At 43.4% G+C, this 21,675-nt stretch overlaps 1 protein-coding gene across 11 annotated transcripts in view; it reads left to right on the forward strand.

The window, feature by feature from the left end:
* Nucleotides 1-21,675, forward strand: part of YPEL2 (yippee like 2) — a 132,095-nt gene that overhangs the window by 20,434 nt on the left and 89,986 nt on the right. The gene's annotated exons all lie outside the window — the stretch shown is intronic.

Genomic DNA, 21,675 nt, shown 5'->3' on the forward strand with positions numbered 1-21,675 from the left:
AATTTTGGGTGGCCCCTGCTTTAAGGGAATTCCACTGTAGCTTGTTTTGAAATATAAGGTAGCATCTCAGACTTGCTGAATTTGTGCTCACATTGCTGTAGCTTTGTAGGCCTGTTAGCAAGACACCAAGGGAGTGTGGCCATTAGAAGTAGAAGTGGAAAAGCAATGGGATGACAGGGTGGCTCTAAGCCACTGTTTCTCATACTCTAGTCTGTGAATCACCCTGGGGAAGGGTCCTGATGGTCAGCCGAATTTTAAAAATAAATATCTTAAGAGCCAAGCAATAGGAAATCCGAGTGATGGGGTGGTGGAAATGGGCCCATGAGAGATCTCTTTCTAAAGTGTAGAAACTGCTGATAGCCCTTCACAGAGTGGCTGTCAGCTCATTGTCCATTGCTGGGGTTAAGCGTCAAGTTTCCAGGTCTTGGCTGCCTTGGCGGCCAGGCATTCCATAAAGTTTATTCAGCTCGTAAAGTTTGGGTTCAGAAAAAGTAGACACGCCACAAGATTTATTAGCTGAGACAGGAGAGGAAATTGCAGTATGGGTTCTTGACAGGACCTTAAACGAGTTCTCAGCCACTTGGAACAGTGCAGCCTTGAGATGGGCAAACTTAGATCTCATGGTATGTGGGTGCTTTGCATACAGTGTTTAGAGTGCCGGAAAGTGCATGGTGCCCTCCTTTTACCCATGTGCACAGAAAGGCTTAGGATGCATTACCTTGTACGGTGGGAGTCAGTCCCTGGCTTGTTAAAATGCTTGATAGCCGGGGGGGGTCTGTCTGGGTTCTTGTTGATGCTCAAATAGGGCATGGCTGTGAAAAATGCCTCCTTCCACCTGAGACTGGCTAGATGAGAGTTCCCCTCCCGCATCCTGCTGGATGCTCAGTGGGCCATGGTGCTCCATGCCTTTGTGACATGACCTCCCTGCTTGACAACTGTAACGCAAAGGACCTGTGAGCACTCCAGCACTGACAAGAAGTCTTCCTAATCCAGAACAGCCAATCTCACCTGCAGCACCAGCCAGCACATGACCCCTGTGCTCTGCTTACTGTACAGGCTCCCTGGAGAATACCAGCTCTAATTCAAACTCTCTGTCCTAATTCTCAAGGCCTTCCCTGGGTAGTTCGGAGGGTTTCTCTCACTCCATGACCATAATGACCTTCCTCAGCAGTGATAAAGCTGTCAGCCTCCAGTGCAGGAGACTGGGCTTTACAGCCAGCCCCGCTAGAGCATCTCAGCAGAGGGAATTAGAATGGCCACAAACCTGTTGGCCCACAGAGAAAGGTCTAAAACTTACTTCATTGCCTTAGCCTTCCCAAAGGCACACACAAATACAGCAAGGAGGAGGAAAGGTGGGTGAAGGCTAGATGCAAAAGTGAAGGGGTAAAATACAAAGCCCTCGTAGTTGCAGGGGAAATGGGGAGGAAACTGTAGGACCGGCAGCCTGTTGTGATCTGTTTAATCTTGAGGAGAATATTGGATGCTGCAGCAGTGGGCACTGTTATAAAGTAAAAGGATAGACCCTGGGTGTCCATGGGGAACCCTGACAACTCACTTCTGAGAGCCATCTTCAGGGCTTTTGAAATAGAAATACGTGCAACTTTCTCTAATGGTTAGAGCACAGGACTTGGAATCAGGAATTCTACGTTCAAACCCCGGCTCTATTGCTGTGTGACCTGAGGAAAGTCACTTATTTTCTTTGTGCTTCAGTTTCTGTAAGATGGGGTTGGTAACTTCATACCACATACGGCTGCTGTGAGGATAAATCAGTGTGTAAAGCTCATTAGAAATGCTAAGTATTGTGAATAAACTTGCTGCTATAAATGTAACTCTGGATTAGCTTTTTTTTTTTTTTTTTCCCCCCTTAAAGTAGTGCAGGGTCTCTGTCCTCCCCATTTACACTTTCTCTCTCTGCCCAACTACTTGAGTTTATCTTCACTTCTTAAGGCAGCATTTTAAGGCTGTTTGGAAGATGTAAAATGCATCTCTCAGGAGCCCATCTCTGGACTCATCCTTTTGAAACAAAGAGAGGAAACCCATTTTACGTGAATGACCTATTCCCAGAATCAAAGACCCAAGGCACTCACTCTTTCATGAGGGTGCTTGTTTGAGCGAACAGCTGTTACGGACTTGTGACCACAGGAAAAAACAACCCTTGGTAGAGTTTGAAGGACTGCTCACCTGACACAGTCCTTTTGGAGTTGGAGTGACCTCTGGTAGTAAGCTTATTGGCAAGTCTGTTTAAGGGTTTTTTCGTTGTATTTAATGTTTTCTGTGTAATGCTTTTACCTTAAGAATAAATATGCTTGCTTAGAAAGAGCTGTGTTGTAACTTAACTGTAGGTAATCGTGCTGCTTATAGCCTCTGAGGAAGGAAAGCAAATCAGGCCTGCTGAGGCAATCTGCATTGCTGGGGATATCACAGTGTAGACAGGGAACTGTGCAGCCTGAAAAAACTCAAGAAGGGGAGAGATGCATGTCTCCACCCAAGAGAGATGGTGGCTGGGGAACTGGAAGCCTGAGAATTGGTGCCCTTACTGAACCATGGAGGGGGAATTGTTTGGATTTAAACATACTTCTTTGCAGCCCTACCATCATTGCATGTGAGAAGCTGATTGTGAAAATGACCTGCTTGTCTTCCTCATGCAAACTCAGTATAGTGTAAGAAAGAAGCAGCAAAATGAAAAATAAGTGTCACTTATATATCCTTTCAGTTCTAAATAATCTGCAACGTTAGGGTCATGGAAGATATGTTTCAGAGTGGTCGCCGTGTTAGTCTGTATTGGCAAAAAAAACGAGGAGTACTTGTGGCACCTTAGAGACTAACAAATTTATTTGGGCATAAGCTTTTGTGGGCTAAAACCCACTTCATCGGGTGCATGCAGTGGAAAATACAGTAGGAAGATATAGATATATATACACATACCATACCAACTGTAACAAGACTAATTAATTAAGGTGGGCTGTTATCAGAAGGAGGAAAAAAAGCCTTTTGTAGTGATAATCAGGATGGCCCATTTCAGACAGTTGACAAGAAGGTGTGAGTAAGAGTAGGGTGGAAAAATTAGCATGGGGAAATAGTTTTTACTTTGTGTAATGACCCATCCACTCCCAGTCGTTATTCTAGCCTAATTTAATGGTGTCCAGTTTGCAAATTAATTCCAATTCTGCAGTTTCTCATTGGAGTCTGTTTTTGAAGATTTTTTTATTGGAGAATTGTGACTTTTAGGTCTGAAATTGAGTGACCAGGGAGGTTGAAGTGTTCTTTGACTGGTTTTTGAATGTTATAATTCTTGATGTCTGATTTGTGTCCATTTATTCTTTTGCGTAGAGATTGTCCAGTTTGGCCAATGTACATGGCAGAGGGGCATTGTTGGCAATTGCTGGCATATATCACATTGGTAGATGTGCAGGTGAACGAGCCTCTTATGGTGTGGCTGATGTGATTAGGTCCTATGATGGTGTCCCTTTAATAGATATGTGGACAGAGTTGGCAACAGGCTTTGTTGCAAGGATAGGTTCCTGGCTTAGTGTTTTTGTTGTGTCGTGTGTGGTTGCTGGGGAGTATTTGCTTCAGGTTGGGGGGCTGTTTGTAAGCGAGGACTGGCCTGTCTCCCAAGATCTGTGAGAGTGAGGGATCGTCCTTCAGGATAGGTTGTAGATCATTGGTGATGCTCTGGAGAGGTTTAAGTTGGGGAGTGAAGGTGATGGCTAGTGGCATTCTGTTACTTTCTTTGTTGGGCCTGTCCTGGAGCAGGTGACTTCTGGGTATTCTTCTGGCTCTGTCAATCTGTTTCTTCACTTCAGCAGGTGGGTATTGTCGTTTTAAGAACGCTTGATAGAGATCTTGTAGGTGTTTGTCTCTGTCTGAGGGATTGGAGCAAATGCAGTTGTATCTTAGAGCTTGGCTGTAGACAATGGATCGTGTGATGTGGTCTGGATGAAAGCTGGGGGCATGTAGGTAAGTATAGCGATCGGTCGGTTTTTGGTATAGGGTGGTGTTTATGTGGCCATCGCTTATTAGCACTGAAGTGTCCAAAAAGTTGATCTCTTGTGTGTATTGGTCCAGGCTGAGGTTGATGGTGGGATGGAAATTGCTGAAATCGTGGTGGAATTCCTCAAGGGCTTCTTTTCCATGGGTCCAGATGATGAAGATGTCATCAATGTAATGTAGGTAGAGGAGGGGCGCTAGGGGATGAGAGCTGAGGAAGCGTTGTTCTAAGTCAGCCATAAAAATGTTGGCATACTGTGGGGCCATGCAGGTACCCATAGCAGTGCCTCTGACTTGAAGGTATACATTGTCCCCAAATGTGAAATACTTGTGGGTGAGGACAAAGTCACAAATTTCAGCCACCAGGTTTGCCGTGACGTTATCGGGGATACTGTTCCTGATGGCTTGTAGTCCATCTTTGTGTGGAATGTTGGTGTAGAGGGGTTCTACATCCATAGTGGCCAGGATTGTGTTTTCTGGAAGATCACCAATTGATTGTAGTTTTCCTCAGGAAGTCAGTGGTGTCTCATAGATAGCTAGGAGTGCTGGTAGCATAGGGCTTGAGGAGGGAGTCTACATAGCCAGACAATCCTGCTGACAGGGTGCCAATGCCTGAGATGATGGGGCGTCCAGGATTTCTAGGTTTATGGATCTTGGGTAGCAGATAGAATACCCCTGGTCATGGTTCTAGGGGTGAGTCTGTGCAGATTTGTTCCTGTGCTTTTTCAGGGAGTTTCTTGAGCAAATGGTGTAGTTTCTTTTGGTAACCCTCAGTGGGATCAGAGAGTAATGGCCTGCAGAATGTGTTGTTAGAGAGCTGCCTAGCAGCCTCTTGTTCATATTCCAACCTATTCATGACGACGACAGCACCTCCTTTGTCAGCCTTTTTGATTATGATGTCAGAATTGTTCCTGAGGCTGTGGATGGCATTGTGTTCTACATGGCTGAGGTTATGGGGCAAGTGATGCTGCTTTTCCACAATTGGAAAAGATATGGATGATTTTGAACCTGATTGTACCACTTTAACCAAAATGACCCAAATGCTCCATCACTGGTAACCTTCCTTACAAAAAGGGGTTTTATGTAATGTCTGGGTGCCATTTTTTTTGGCTCAGTGGAATTAATTCTTCTGTTCCTCTTTCCCCAAATTACACAGAGATCACATGAGAGCTGTGCTGCTTTGAATGCCACAGGCTTTCAGCTCTTTTGGATATATAAAATTGCAGTATTGGCTGATGCTTTTTGACTGAAGCTCAAAGTGGAATTGAATCTCAGTATTTTTTGTTTCAGTCCCCAGTTTCCCCTCTTACTCCTGCATCACCAGTGTTGACTTAATCTGGTTTTACAGGGTTTTGCCAAAACTGGGGATTGCAAGCACTTTGACAAGTAGGTTTTGGCATGGCTGATTATAAAAAGGGAAACCTTGTAAGCTTCAGATGGGCTGACGGCTTCTTAATCACAGTTATTTAAAGAAAAAGAATCAATGCAGATGCTTTAACAAACTCCAAAGCTGTTCCATGAACTAAGTTACCAAAATGTTGCCTGCTTACTTGGCCTTTTCTTCCATAGTCAGATGGAGAAAGTGGTTTAATAAAATATCTGTTTTATAATAACATCCAAAAAGTGGATTTGAATGTCTGGCCAAGAAAGTTCTTGGTGACTAAGGAAATATAAGGTAATCAGATGGGTTGGGTGGAGGGAGTAACTAGTTTCCTTTGCATGTTCTTTGGGTGTCTCAATTAACATGAATGGAGGTTCTGCATGTCTAATTTTTCTCATTTTCTCATAGCAATGCTTCATTTAAAAACAAGCCACATCAGCACATGCTTTAGTTTCATTGCCCTTTCCAATGCTAAGAGTGTGGTTAAGGTAATGGACTGGGACTCAGGAGAGCTGGGCCCAACGCCTGGCTCTGCAACAGATTCCATGTGTGACTGTGGGGAAGTCCATTGATCTCTGTACGTGGTTTCCCCACCTCTAAAGGGAGATCATAATACTTCCTTTGTCTGTTTTGTCTGCTTAGATTCTAAGCTTTCTCAGGGCCGGGATTTGTACAGTGGGGCCCCAATCTCAGCTGAGACCTCTGAGTGCAATTGTAATACAGTACAAATAATAATTGTGGCATAGAACTGCAGTTTAGCAACTGCTAGACATTCAACTAGACTTTCTAAAGAGTGAGAAAAATGTATATGGTATTACCCAGAGGTTTCTTAATTTTTTTTCCTTCTCCCAAGACACACAATCTTTATAAAGTTTTCAAATCTTTTTATGGAAAATATGATCTGTAATTGACAACCAGACATTAGGGAAATCTCTCTAGCCTCATTGATTGAGGGGAAATTCATTGAAGAGGGTGGCTTCTGCATCATACTTGAGTGAGCTGTGGTTTACAAGCTATGGAATGGACTTTAACAGTGTAAATAACTTTTTCTGCTTCTCCAGCATGCAGCAGTGGTGCTGCTTTCTATTTTGTTTTCAGCACCACCAGTGACATGGGTGAAATCCCAGTGTATCTTGTGTGCCTTTTCTATTGGAATTAATTTGTACCTGTTGTCCGGTATAGTGCCAATCAAAACCAAGAGCCGAAAAATCTCAGCCAAGCATAGCAATTCTTGTGTCTGCTATCACTAACTTTTTTTTTTTTTTTGGTTGTTGTAGAGACATAATCCAACAGAAATGTGCTTGATTATGGAAGTATTTAGGGAATGTCTTATGGGCTTCCTACAGCTTCCTTTTCATGGAGTTTTGTGATCCAAGTGCTCAATACTATACAGTGAAATATTCTTTGAAATTGGCTTTAGGATTGCTTAAGAAGTTTAGTTTCCTCCTTGATATTTACACTGGACTCCTCATGAAGGATTCCTTTTTGATATAGGCAGCTGCATCTGGAGCAGTGAATTACCCCAAGTAAAGGACTTAGGAAAAAGTAGAGAGATGCAATATGTGCTCCCTGTTTTTCACACGTGTGATTGGGCTGCAGAAGGGAGCCTTAGTACCAGAATGTACTTGGGACTCTGTATCTCGTTCATCTGTGCACATGCCTGACTGCTGTCATCACTGTAAGGAAGAAGTTTTGGCCTCGACCACTGATGGCTGCAGCCCTGAGATTGCTGATTGAATGGCCCCTTTAATGACCCCTCTCACATGCTGTAGAGGTCAGAGTTTGTTCCATGTTGCACCTGAAGGATCACAGACATTTGAAACGTGGTGCCTGTTTCCAGACAAGACTTGGATAAATTCAAACATCTCAGAGATGCCAGATTTGTGTATGAATCAAATACAAATAACATTCAGCCAGTCCCTGTCTTCACAGGACTGTCCACTCCCAAGTAGGATTGAGGGAAACCTAAATACACAAGTCTGAATTACAAGTAGCATTCTCTGTAACAGTGGTTGGAATGTATTGCTTCAGGGTTAGGACCTCTGCTGTTTACCAGTGTGCCCCATGTTCCTATACATTTCCTGTCATGGGTACAGGCAGGGCATCTGCAAATCAGAAGAGCTGGGCAGGAAACCGTTTTCCCATCTTGTTTCCTAGATTTCCACCCCCCATCCCAAATCAGGATGAAATAGTCAAAATGTTGCGGGAGGGCAGTGGAATTCAGTTCCGATTAATCAGACCATTTTGTTTCAATTTTAACCGTTTAAATTTTAATCTTTTTTTAGTATAAATTAACTGAAATTTTGAATCAGAAATCAAAACTTTTTTGTTTCAAAAATGTCAAAATGAGATGTTTCAACAATTTCAGAACTTTTTTCAAAACATTTTCAAATACCTGCAAACAATTTCAGTTTTGACAAATCTGCATTTTTCGGATTGAAGAAATATTTCCTTAGAAAATTCCTGACCAGCTGTAGATTGCCATCTTCTTGCTGGATCCCCTTTTTGCTCAACCAACCAGGATATTTTTCTCACTACTACAGGAAAATCAAGATGTGGGGTGGGGATACCTGACCAGGCAACAAATGATTTCTCTTCCAAATCTGTTGTGCAATATCTTTAATGATGGAGGTGGAGCTCTCAGTGGACTGGAAACATGGATTTAAAATTACTCACCTCATTCTCTTGTTTTGGGATGGGGAGACCAGTTTCAGAACATCACATAGAAAGCCACAAATATCAGTTACAGAATTCAGACACACAAAGAAAGGCAGATACTGTTAAGGCCGAGTGCACTGTACTAATGCTGCTTAGTGCTACGTATGAAATAATAAAGTTGGTGTGTACTCTCAAAAGCTTGAGAGAGAAGTGGGTGTATAAGAGCATGAGGGAAGATTATGAACATGCTGTGCTGTTCAATGTGTATTGCAGCCTGCAAGGTGGAGTTAGCAGCCCCTTGTGCACTGGAAGAAGTTTATAATGTTGTGTGTAAGTGCTGGAGTGCGTGAGTTCTGGTCCCAAGTGCAGTGATTTGCATGAGAAGCTCTGTTACTGATTTTTATTTTTTTCCTTTGGTGGGTTTTTATACTCTGTATCCCTTGAGTTCTATCTTTCCTTTTTAAATATTCAGGAACGTGTCGGAGAATGCTCTGCATCTTAGTAGTAGCGTAAGTGCTATATGTGACAGGTGTTACGTTAAATGAGTATGTGTTTATTTTGTCATTGCATACCTGACTCAGCATGCATGTAACACTCCAACTACTTTGCCTCCCTGGAAATTAGCAGCACCTGCCAAATGTGTGTATCAGTGTGAGAAATATTGTAGTGGAGGATTGACAGTCCTGGTGAATCAAGTCCTCCATTTATCCCCAGAATGGGTGCCTCACAAGCTGCACTAAGGCATGCTTCCGCACCCTGCAAACATCGCTAGAGGTGACTTACTCCTGATCAGGCAAGTTTAGCCTTCAAGATCCAATCAGTCCTTGGTATCTCTAAGATTACCATGGATGCAATTAATGCCAGCTGTGGCTTTTGTGATACAATGACACCAGTGAGCTGGAATCTGCTTTGAGATCAAGGGCTACCCAAATGGCCATCAACATTCTTCTGGTTAACTTCTGACACTGGCTGGGTGAGAGCTGATGTCCTCGAGCCATCCAGTCCAACAGCACAGAGAGAACTTATTTTACCAAAAATGCAGAGCTTACCTAGAGGAGAGCATTACACAGGAATTGCCACACTGGATCAGACAGAAATTCAGATTGTTCAATTGTCATTTTTTTATTTTTTATTTCGAAGAAAGAAGAAAACTAGTTATTTCTTCGTGGACTCCAGCTTTTATAGATACCTGGTGCAATGTTAATATCTGAACAGCCGTATTCGTGTAAGGATGTCAACGCGTGTAGCAGGTGCTTAGCACCTGGAAGATCCAACAACCTAATTTAGGTGTCTAATGAATTCAAGTACTCTTGTTTTAGAGTCATATATTTTAAAGCCAGAAGAGGCCATCAGATTATCTAGTCCGACCACCTGTAGGGCCGGAGAATTTCATCATAACTAAAATATGTCTTCCAGAAAGGCATCCGGTCTTGATTCAAAGACTTCTGGAGATGGAGAAGTCTCCATTTCCCTTGGTAGTTTGTTGCAGTGGTTAATTACCTGCAGTGCTTACAAATGTTTCCGTTTGTATCATAGACTTTGAATTTGTCAGGCTTTAATTCCAGTCATTGGTATTTGTTATGCCTCTTCTGCCAGATTTAAAGAGCCCTTTAATACCTTCTATTTTTTTCTCCAAAACAGTACTCCGACTGTAATCAAGTCACTTCTTGATCTTTTTTGATAAGTTAAAACAGTTTGAGTCTTCTGAGTCTCTCACTGTGATGAATTATTTTCCATACTACAAATCATATTTGTAGCTCCTCTTTGTTCCCTCTCCAGTTGTTTAACATCCTTTTCATAATGTGCATGGAGAACGGCACATAGAATTCCAGGATCTGTCTCACCACCAGTAAAATTACCTCCCTGTTCCTCCTCACTGTTCCCCTCTTTATAAATCCAGAGATTGCATTTGCCACAGCATCACTCTGGGAACTCATGTTCACTTATTTTTCCACTTTGACCCTGTTAGACACCCACGTGTGACAATTTTGGTAACAGTTCTCAGTTGCCTTCCAGTTAATGTTGTCTCCTTAATTTCATTCAGTTCCTAGCCGTTATTTTCATCATGTGTCTAGCGCTTTGCACTTATTTGGTAGTCTTACAAGGGCCCAGACTATGTAAGCAATGAACAAGGAAACAGTTCTCTAGAAAGTAATCCTTTTTGGAGCCTATGTTTGCAGTGAAATTAACTAAAAGCTTGTATATTTAAATACACAGTATTTAGTATTTCTTTACTTCATTTTATATGAAATGCGATTGGTGGATCTCACTTGGATTCCTAGCAGAACAGATGTCCACATCACAGCTGCCATTAATTTGGACCCCCTTTATTCATCATCTTGACAGAGAGCCCAAAGACCGAATGGGCCACAGAGATGGATGTTACCCTCTTAACTCCTTCCCCAAGGCATCCCTCTAGGGCAGAGTGGAGTTGTGCTGTTGTGTGATGCCTGGCCTGTAGTTGTTCTGCACCTCAGCAGAGGACATCGGTCTCCAGGGCTGTCATTCTGGCATCTCTTGCCTGCACAAAGAATTCTTTATTTAAAAAATGAAGAAAACAAAATGCCTATTCCTGGAAGAGTCAGAATGTGAAATCTGAGCAGTGTAATAAATGTGAGTAATAGACATATAACTATGTCAGGGTTCCCTCCCCACTCTGAACTCTAGGGTACAGACATGGGGACCCACATGAGAGACGCCCTACGCTTATTTCTACCAGCTTAGGTTGAAAACTCCCCAAGGCACAAATTCTCCCTTGTACCTTGGATTAAGTGTTATGCTGCACAGCCCCCTAAATTAGATGTTCAGGTCCCATGGTGTGCCGTGCTGTAATTGCTGCTTTGGGGGCTGATCCTGCATATTGCTGAGCTCCTTCAACTTTCAAGGACCTTACTGGATGTGGATGGTGCTCAGGCCTGTTATTTACTCAGCTCTTGGATGTTTAATAGGAAGATCCAAGCGTCGTTCATATCTCCCTGTGTAATTCTGTTTATATAGCAATTCTTGGTGATTTAAAACGTTTTGTGCTATTCTTAAAAAAAGTAATAAATAAAAATCAACATAGTTTAAAATTCTCTGGATGGGGACGGGGTGAGCATGGACTTTCTGACCGGTCGCTTTCTTTGCAGAAATAACTCTTCCATGATCTGCAGCTTCCTCCACCTTAGTATTAATGATCTGGGTATAAATACAGTATCATTCCCATTTATTATCCAGGGAGCCGCCAGGGCTGCAGGGTGGTGAATCATCTTTGTGGTTTTTTTTTTTTTTGCTGCAAACTCCTGAAGACTGAAGTTCATCAGCTCTGAGCCTCTCTGGTGTTTTTTGCTTCATCTAATACCAAGAGGAGGAATTGCTGACTGGTTTGAGGACTGTGCTAGCAGAGAGAACTGTCCTCCAAATTGATCATGCAGAGTTTTTAAAAATCACATAGCTTTTAGACCTCAGCTAGAACGTGGGGACACTTCTGGCCTCATAAGGAGGCACTGATAGTAGACTGTTGTTGTGTTAAGGAAGTGCAATGAAGGGCCAGTCCTCCCTCTACCATAAATGTGCCCTCAAGTGGAGATGATCCTGACCGACCAGGAGGAGACTTTTCCACTGCATTCTCCTTTTCGAGACCAGGAAGTGCTATAAGGAGAGGGAGTTGCATCTGCTTAGGACTGCTCGTTACTTCTGGCCTGGAGTGTGCAAATCTGCTCAGCGGCCTCGCTTCTGTTGTCCTGCATATTGTTGATTGGGCATGGGACTGAGTCCATCTGCTGCAGACTAGGTGAGGACCATCAACTGCTACAGCTCTGAACTAGAAGATCATGTCGAACCCCTTAGCCCATGGAGTTGAAACAGACAGAATTGAAACACAACCACGGGGGAAACCCATTCTGTGTCCCCACTCTTAAAATGAGCTGTGGCTTTGCTGCTAAAGCGCAACCGGTAGGCTAGAATACTCAGTTATAGAGGGAGGTTGAGGCAGAGTCCATCTTTCCCTGAAAACTGGAATTTCAGATGATCAGTGAGCTCGCCACATAACTAACTGGCATGAAAGAAGCCATAATAAACCAATTAACAGAGATCTGAAGTCAGGATTCCTGGGTTCCAATCCCAATTATAGAGTGCTGTTTAGGGGTTAGAGTGTGAGGACTCCTCTACACAAAAAAGTTACTCCAGAATAAGGTAGGGTGTAAATTTGTAAGTAGAAAAACTGTTCTGTAATAACTCCATGTGTAGACACTCTCATTTTGGAAGAGCCATTCAGCTCTAAATTCTCACTCTGCCTTATTCTGGAATAATTTTCATGTATTGACAAAGTCAGAGTCAAGACTCCTCCATTTTAATCCTAGCTCTACTGCTGTCATGCTGTGGTACCTTGGAGAAGCCTGGTGACTTCAGGGTCTCAGTTTACCCATCTATATGATGGGGATATTGCTTCCCTTCTTTATAGGGCTGCTGAGTTTCATTTAATCTGTGCAGCATGCTCTTTGAGCCTCATGCAAGAGTGTAATAGTGATATTAAAATGAGGTCCAGTACCCTACCCCTGCTTTTAAAAGGGCAGGAACACACAAATCTAGGCATCATGACAGACTGAGTAGGGGGAAATACATTTTGTTTTTCTTCTTCCCTGCATTAGGATGAGGTTTCTAATGCCTTAGTTTACTGTCGTGATTCTTGTCAGAGGGTCTTTACTCCCTACTTTACTCCGTCCATTGAACAGCTCATTTTTTTGCAGAAGACTGTCTCTGCACTTTATATACTAGATACTGCCACGCTGTTGCTGTTATGAACCTCCTGGCTGCCTTAACAGAATGCAATGTTCCACTAATACCATATGGACAGTTACTATTAAGGCAGTAATTATATAACTGTGTTGCATTAGTAGGTTCCATCTATCATTCCAGCTCTGTTCTGTGTTTATCTTTAAAATCTATAATGGAGCAGTAATTAAAATGGAGAGAAGAAAAAAGGGCCCTGCCCTCGCTACCAGTCCCTTTTCAAGAGACTCAGTTGTTGAACATGATAAGCTAGCACTAACCTACAGGAAAACAGCATTCAAAATGGGAGTGGGGGGGGGAGGAGAATCAGCAGCTGCTGCAGCAATTGCAGACTTGCCAGAACAAAAGGCATTTTTAATTACTTTTTGTGTCCAGCTAGAAACAGCTGGGCCTTCTGTTGTGTTTTATTTTTCCAGATCCTTCACAATAAATAGTAGTAAAGTGGAAGTGGATCTTTTCAAAGTGCCCTTATGTCCTGAGGCTTCTGTCATTGCATTTTAGTTCTGACATTGATGGCTTGATTGTCAGAGGTCCCGAGCAACTGCAGCTCTCATCAACTGCACGGAGAGCTGAGGATACTCAGCACCTGTAGAACCTCAGGTCATGGAGGGGGAGGATTAAATGGCAGAATTCTGCCATCTGACTTAATGGAGGAGGCATTGGGAGATATGGGTTCTGTTCCTAGCTGTCACCTTGTAGGGAGATCACTTCACCCCTCTGTGTCTCTTTCCCCTCTCACCCTTTGTTTGTCTTGTCTGTTCAAACTGTAAGCTCTTTGGGGCAGGGACTGTCTCTCACTGTACTTATACAGCACCCACCACATCCAGGCCTAATAATAATGCTTCTCAACTGTTCGTAATGAGGCAGAGGATTAACATAGACCTTGTACTGTAACTTTAAGAAGTGAAGCTAGGCAGTAATAAAACCCCTTTTCAATACAGCACTTCCTATGTGAGTATCCCAATGTGCTTTACAAACATGAAGGGATTGTCTCGTAACAGTTGTTCCCATTTCATTGATGGATAAAATGAAGCACGGGACAGTCAACTCATTTGGCCAACTCATTACAGAGTTGGGTAAAGAGCTGAGTACTAGGTTACACTCCGTCCCATTGTCTGTGCTTTGAAATGGATTAACCTTCAGCCTTCCCAGCAGAGCCATGCAGCCTGATCTGAACCAAACAGGATGCAAGGCTACAAATGGCTGGGATGGGTCAGGTCTGAAAACAACCTGATCCTCTATGGCTCTGCTCTGGTTGTCTCTGCCCACCACCTACTGCCCATGGAGTTGACACAGCATGGCTGCATGCCCCGCTCCTGCCGACTGCTGCCACTCTGCTGCACTCCCCATGCTATGGAGGGAGTGTACCCATAAGTAGCAGCGCCTTTCACTCTGGAGCATGCAGGTGGGGCGTGCAGTTGCTGCCACACTGAGCCCATGGGCAGGAGGTGGTCAGAGCCAGAGCACAGGCATGAGACATGGGTAGGAAGAAGCCCAAGAACAAGGCAGGGGCATTGACACAGTTTGGGAGGAAGTTTTGGGTCAAGTTGGAAAATGACTTGACGCTCTTGTGCTCAGGTAGGGTTTGGGTGGGTTGCAGTCTAATTGTGTTTAGGTCAGGCTTTAAAAGCAGGCCTCTACTTCCCAGTGTACAAGGGTATGTGGTGCCCGCACTAATCACAGAGCTGCTGGTGTGGCATCGCTTGGCTAATATAACTTAGAACACTGGTATGGAAAGTGAAGCAAGGATTCTAAGCCACATGTCAACTGCCCTGCTCTCACATGATCATAAATAGCCTTTGTGCTGCTCTTTTATTTGTTGTTTAACTGATTTGTGCCTACACATGAATACTGCCCAGATGATTGATGGAGCTTGTTAGAAAAACCTGGATTTCCTTTGACTTGCCAAAAAGGATAATTACTATTGAGACAGCAGTAACCATACAACGCTCTGTTCTCCCCCCCAGCAGAAGTGAAGGAAAAAGGTGCATCTGTCTGCATAATAAGAACATATTCAACAGGAATAGAATTGAATCCATTGATAGGTCTCAGGTGACTTAGTGCTAAATTCCCATCCCACCTACAAAGCCTGAGTATGTATAGCAAGCACAGCTAACATCTTCAAAGGCAGCTCTCTCCTCTGTTTGTGTGTGAGCCATGTGTGAATTGTTATCTCAAAGCAGCTCTGGTGTCATGCCTCTAAGCAACTTGGCTGTATCATTTTTAAAAATTGCATCTGCTTAATTTCCTTGAGTATTTTCATCCCTTTGGCAGATAAAACCAGGTTTTGATTACAGTAGTGCCAGCTCCAAGCATTCAAACCTCATGAGTCAGGCTGAGAAAAATCAGGAAAGTTTTATAGAATAATAAATCTGGGGTGTTTTTTTATCTGCTTGCTGTTTTTGAGCCTATATAATTTGTGTTTTCAAGCTTTTCTCTGCAAGTGTGAGGGCTAGAATCTTACTTTTCTGTTAAAAAACAAAACAAACAAAAACATCCCCCTGAGTTTTTAACACATCACATGACTCCAGGAGTTTGAGCGTTAATAACAGCATGAGATAGCCAAGTCTCATGATAAAATTATGAGAGTTAGCAACACTGCATTTGAGTTAACTTTAAGGCTTCTGGGGGATGGGGAGGTTGGGAACAGGTTGATTTGTATCTACTTTTGTGTTTTGAAACATTGCACTGAGCTTTCCCCAGCCTTCAGCTCTGCAGAGTAGTGTTAAATGGCTATTAGGAATGTGTATGCATGGAAAACTGACTGACCTTTGGTATTTCCCCAATTACTGACATTCACTAATCCCATCGACTCTGAAGTGCTCTCCCCTTACCTCTCTAAAAATTGCTTGGACGCTATTTAAAAAAAAACCTTTGAAAAAGTCACGCCTCTCCTGACATTAAGGGGTGATCAGACTGACATATGAACTGATTTGGTAATGGTGAAATTGTTTCTGGACACTGACCTATTTAAATCCATTGTATAGCCTGGCTGCCTGAAAGCAAAGCAGCCCAAGTGTGGCACTGGTGTCACCTCCTCGTTATGCTGATATGTCTTTCAGACTCTACCATCCCAATAAACAGCATAGAGCAGCATTTCATGGCTCCTTTCTGATCTGATCAGTACCTGCATGAACCCATTTATTTTCCATCTTTCTTGGAAACAACTGTATACCTCTGGTATGGAAGTTGCACTGAGTATAGTGTCCTAAGGCTATTTTCTCTTCGTTAAGGCTACATTTCCCTTGGTGCTCCTGAATATGTATTTCCAGCCATTGTTGCCAGCTCCCACTATTTAATTATGAGTCTTGCGATATTTGGTGTATTTGTGTGGTTTTTTTTTTTTTTTTTTTTTTTTGAAGGCCCAGCTCCTTGAAAGAGTGGAATACAAAAAAAAAAAAAAATCTCGATTTCCTTTTTTTAAAGTATGTTTCTAGCCTTCGTAATTGCCAATTCAAGGTGGAAAACATTAACGCTGAAAGCTCAAATACCAGGAGGCAAGTTTAAAAAAAATAATCAAAATTTAGGGGTTCTGTTTTTTTGTTTTTTTTAATGCCATGATTTTTAAAGCCAGTCTGATGTTTTTTGAGGCCAGAACCAGGATTCTTGAATGCTTGGGTTTGGCATAAGTGCAAAGCCTGAAGACAAAGGCTGGCCGAGTCCTAGTAGGCCCTTAGACTGTGATTTACAAAGGGGCCTAAAATGGTTAGGAGCCTGACTTTGATTGCCTTTCAGGGTGAACTGAGGAACTAATGCCCTTAGACCCTTTGGGAATCCCACTCTTAAGCTTTTAGGTTTCTTCCACTATGTGACAGAATGAGACGAGGACTAGAGAACTAGCTGGTGCAAAATTATTCCTCCAGTGAAAGAGAGGCTGTGGATGTGAAGTTATCAATACGTTGTTAATGAAGTGGCTATTCTGTGTGTGTGCACTGGTGCCCCCTATTGCACAGTATCAGATGCAGCATAGTGACTACCACAAAGTTTTTAGGGGGCCACTGATTTGTTATGATGTGCTGGGTAGTGTGCTGTAACAGTCTCCATTTCAGCATACCTGGCTGAGAGACCTGTCTAAATATTCCACTTGCTGGTAGTGAACTTTTTCTCTGTCAAAAGTGACATCCCATGAGGCTTTGGCTGACATAGGAGAATTTAGCTCCCTCGGGATGGTGGTAGTGGCACTAATATAGCCTGGTGGTAGTTTAGTATGTGTGTGGATAGACCTTTTGTACTGTTGTTGCCCTCAGTCTCTCCCCACCTATCCTGTGCAGGGAAAGTGCTGAGATGTTTCCTGTTTGGACAAAAGGTGTTTATCAACAGCATGACTCTAGCCAGCTGAGCTTCTAAAGCAAGCCCAGTGCCATTTGGGTGTGGATGGAACTGAGGGGTTTAACGGGCACTTGCAGCTGCTGGCTAATGGAATAATAACCAAATAATGTTTCAATTTCTCTACTGCCTATTGCCTTTCATTACAAAGAATAACAGAGCAGCACATTGCAAACTGAGATACCAGCACCACATAAGGATCACTTACTCCATACGTGAAATGCTGCTCTTTCTGAGGTGAAAGCTGTTTAATGTTGCACAGTAGCAATAAGAGAGGAAACTGAAGAGAATATTGCATCCAATTGAGACTGACAGAGGAACAGTTTACATAGATCAGACTGAAGTAATTTAATTAACCCAGAGTTGAGTTTGGCCAACTCACTGTAATTCCACTTCTACTTTGGGGCTCAAATATCATTAAGGACCAATGCTAAATCTCAGAAACACAGTTAAAATTGAGTTAGGTCACATCTACACTACAAGGTGGAATAGTAGTGTAACCAGTTCCCCTGATCTGGTTTTGTATGTAACGTAGAATAGAATTAGCTCAAAGTTTCATTTGACCATTCATGATCCCTAGTGTGCTGGAGAACAGGTGGAATTAATGGAATCTGGAGAAGATTCTGCAGTCAGTCATGATTTAGGGACTAGCTCATTAAACTTGTACTTACTTGAGAGCAGCTAGCACAGATTGGAGAAAGGCAAGCCATTTAATTCCACAGCACAGAATTCCAGAGCCCACAGCACATTTTAGAATTACATTTTCCCATCTTTCTTTCCATTAAAGTTCAAGTTGTTAACTCACAAATAAACTCGTAAATCGTAACGAACCTAGCACTATGGCCGAGCATACTGGTTGCTATAAATGTATGGAAAGATTGTTTCTTGCCCTCAGACCATTTTTGCCTATTCAGTCAATGGGCCTGAAAGATGCCCTTCAAGCTGAGCTTTCTGGTGATGTTGCTTAGTAAGTGCGTTACCAGCAGATAAGAGTTGGGGCTTGAAGAAGAGGGAGGGGGTAAGGAAAGTAAATAAATCCTTCTGACAGATAGGACTACATTGCTGATGGAGTGTCCCTTCGCTGCATACACTAGTGTTGTAATGACACGAACAAGCCAGAGCTCTGTCCTGCTACTGATCAGTGAGTTGGCTCTGTTTGTTTCTTCAGTACAGGAATCCAATTTGGAACAGGTGCACATAAAATGACTAATGCTTCTGCTTTAGGATAGAAGTGGGGAGATGGAAATACTAATGTTTAGAAACAAGGAGCTACTGTGTTGTGGGAGACCAGGGGGCGGGGGAAATAGGGAATACCAGCAGGACTGGAGTCAGTCTGTATTCTCTTATATTCTAATCCAGCAAGCTAGGCCTGGCCATAGGTTAAACTGCATGAAGATTTTACTCAGTAACTCTTTATCAACTCCAGCACTAGATCGGAGTCAAATCTAGGAATGAGCACTATTGTTTGCTCACTGAAAATAAGGTGGCCAAAGGTGTTTTTAAAGCCCACATTTGCAAACAATCTGTGCCTAATATAAAGATTAAAGGTCCTTTGCATGTGCCTCTTCGATCTTGGTCTTTATTTAACCAGGATATTGCCACAGATCCTTGTTTAGACTGGTGACTTGGCCAAGGTTGTTACCAAACTGCAGCCCAGATTCGTAAAAATACACCTTTAGTTGCCTCTGAATCATATATTGTTAGGCCCCGGTGGCCTTGTGTTCAGGGCATAGAACTGAGACACAGGAGCTCTGGGTTCATTTCCTTGCTCAGCTAAAGACTTCTCTTGTGACTTTGGACAAGTCACTTAGGGCCAAATTGTTATAAATGTTTAGGCACTTAACTCCCACTGAAATCAGTTTGAGTTCGGCATCTAAATACCTTTAAAAATCTGGTCCTTAGGCTGAACTGAAATAATTAGAAAGACTTCCATTGAATTCAAGATGATTGGGCCTCTCTCTTAACCATCTGCAAAATGGGGATGTTAATACTTTCTTTCTCCTTGTTGTACTACGTGTCCATCAGCACTCAGCACAATGGGGCCCTGATCTTAGTTATGGCTTCTAGGTGTTACCATTAAGAGTGTTGCCAATTCTTGCAAAACTCATGATGTTTGATGTTTTTCCTTGATGCCCTAAACCAGGGGTGGGCAAACTTTTTGGCCTGAGGGTCACATCGGGGTGTGAAACTATATGGAGGGCCAGGTAGGGAAGGCTGTGCACATGTCCCCAAACAGCCTGGCCCCTGCCCCCTATCCAACCCCTCCCACTTCCTGCCCCCTGACTGCCCCCCTCACAACCTCCCACCTATCCAAACCCGCCCCCCCCCGCCGCTCCTTGTCCCCTGACCATCCCCTCCCATCCCAGAACCTCTGCCCTATTCAACTGCTCCCTGTCCCCTGACCACCATCCCCTGAACCTCCACCCCATCCAACCACCCCCTGTCCCCTGACTGCCCCCCAGCCCCACCTGCCCCTTATCCAACCCCCCGGCCCCAGCCCCCTTACCATGCCGCTCAGAGCAGCATGTCTGGCAGCTATGCCGCCCGGCCAGAGCTAGACATGCTGCCGCACTGCCCTGCGTGAGCACGCAGCCCCGCCCCCCAGAGTGCTGCCCGCATGTGGCGTGGCTGTGGGGGAGGGGGAACAATGAGGGAGTGGCTGGGACTAGCCTCCCTGCCCGGGAGCTCGGGGGCCGAGCAAGACAGTTCCGCGGGCCGTAGTATGCCCACCTCTGCCCTAAACTGCTGGGATTAAAAGACTGAGGGAGATCCTAGCTTAAAAATAAATAAAATAGTAAGTGTTAGCCCTGATGGTTGGAGAGAGAAGCTCCAACACATGAAGCGAATGTAGCACCCTGAAAGCAAAGACACTGGAAGGCAAATATAAAGTAGTCCAAATTTTGTTGTTTTAAAAAATCTCATGGTTTTTAAGCCAATCTCATTGTTTGATGTGTTCTCCCCCCCCCCCCCCCGACTCACGATTTTTGAACACTTTGGCTTGACAGTAGTGTAAATAAAAATATTAGAGCTCATTAAAGCCTATCAGTGGTCCAAATTTGGCTCTGAGAGACCACCCGTGGTAACTCATTGGCCATGGTGAGTGAGATTGCATATAGTCCATGCTTGCATGTAAGTCAGGATGATAAAACTTATCAGACAAGTGTAAGAGAACTGAACTGTATAGCATTTACAAAACAGGTTGTGTAAAGAAAACTAATGTGATCAACAGTATTAGAAAAGTAATCTCTGAATGCCTATTGGGAGTCAGAATTGGGGGCTCTGACTAAAAATAGATCTCAATCATTCTCTGTGCCCTGACAGGATCAAATCCTTCAGCTGAGTTGTCCTTTCCTATCTGAATTCAGCTAAATGTTTCGATGGTAATTGAGTTCCTCTCTGGGGCTAATCAAAGGCTTTGTCAGCTGCAAACACCCATTGCTGCCAGGGTTAACAGGGTAATGTGAAAAGCACTGGGAATGAATTTACATTGGAACTCACATTTAGACCCATCTTCTGTGCAGCTAATAACTGGAAACACTCAGGCTCGTCTAACAGCTTCAGTCAGGTTTGCGGCAAAGAGAACTGGCTGGAGTTCTCCATTAAAGAGCCTTCAGCTGGGATAGATATTAAGGTCATGTGGATGTGGAAAAGAAAACGTCTCTGCAGTGATATAGATATGTGTGTGTGGGGGGCAAACAAATTCTGCTCCCCGTTTATATAACAGAGTCCCCAAAATCAAATATTAACATTGGAAACCAAAGCATGCTGTTTACTATCGAGTTTGTTCAGCCTTTGACTGTGATGGGAATAGTTTTACTTTGTTTTTTAACAAGTCCACGTCTTCGCTGAAGAAACCCCCAAATACAATGTTTCAAGAACAAGCTGGTGCCTGGTGGGAAACTTGGAACCACACTGTGGTCAGAAAGTTTAAATCAGCAAAGCTGTATTTGTAAAAGCCCCTTGAAGAAGGAAAGTATCACCTAAATGCTGAGTATTAGCCTAGTTTATTGTGTGGGTATGGATGATGAGTGCAACATATAAACCTAAATAGATTCTTCCTTCATGGGGGGGCGGGTGTTGAACGAGTGGATAGAGCATTGGAATAAGCCTCAGAAAACCTGGATTCTCTACCTGGCCCCCCTGCTGGCTTGCTGGTTGACCTAGTGCAAGCCACTTCATCTCTCTCTGTTTCTCCATCTGTAATGGGGATAATGATACTTACCCCTTTGGTAGATTGCTTTCAGATCTGTGGGAGAAAAGAGCTAGGTGTTATTAGCTACTTCCACCTGGAAACTATAATCAAGATAGGGACCCCATTGTAAGGCACTATACGTACACATAGTAACAAACAGTCCCTGCCCCAAAAAGCTTATAGTCTCAATAAACAAGACAGACAAAGGGAGGGGGAAAGGAAGTAATAAAAGCACAGAAAGATTGTGGCTTGCCCCAAGTCACAGAGGATGTCTCTGGCATTGAGTCCAGTGACTTCTAGTGACCATTTTTTCTACTCCTCCTCCTCTTTATCACTGGCAGGGCATATAGTGCTCTTA

Source organism: Eretmochelys imbricata, chromosome 17, assembly GCF_965152235.1.
Source record: "Eretmochelys imbricata isolate rEreImb1 chromosome 17, rEreImb1.hap1, whole genome shotgun sequence".
NCBI lineage: Eukaryota > Metazoa > Chordata > Testudines > Cheloniidae > Eretmochelys > Eretmochelys imbricata.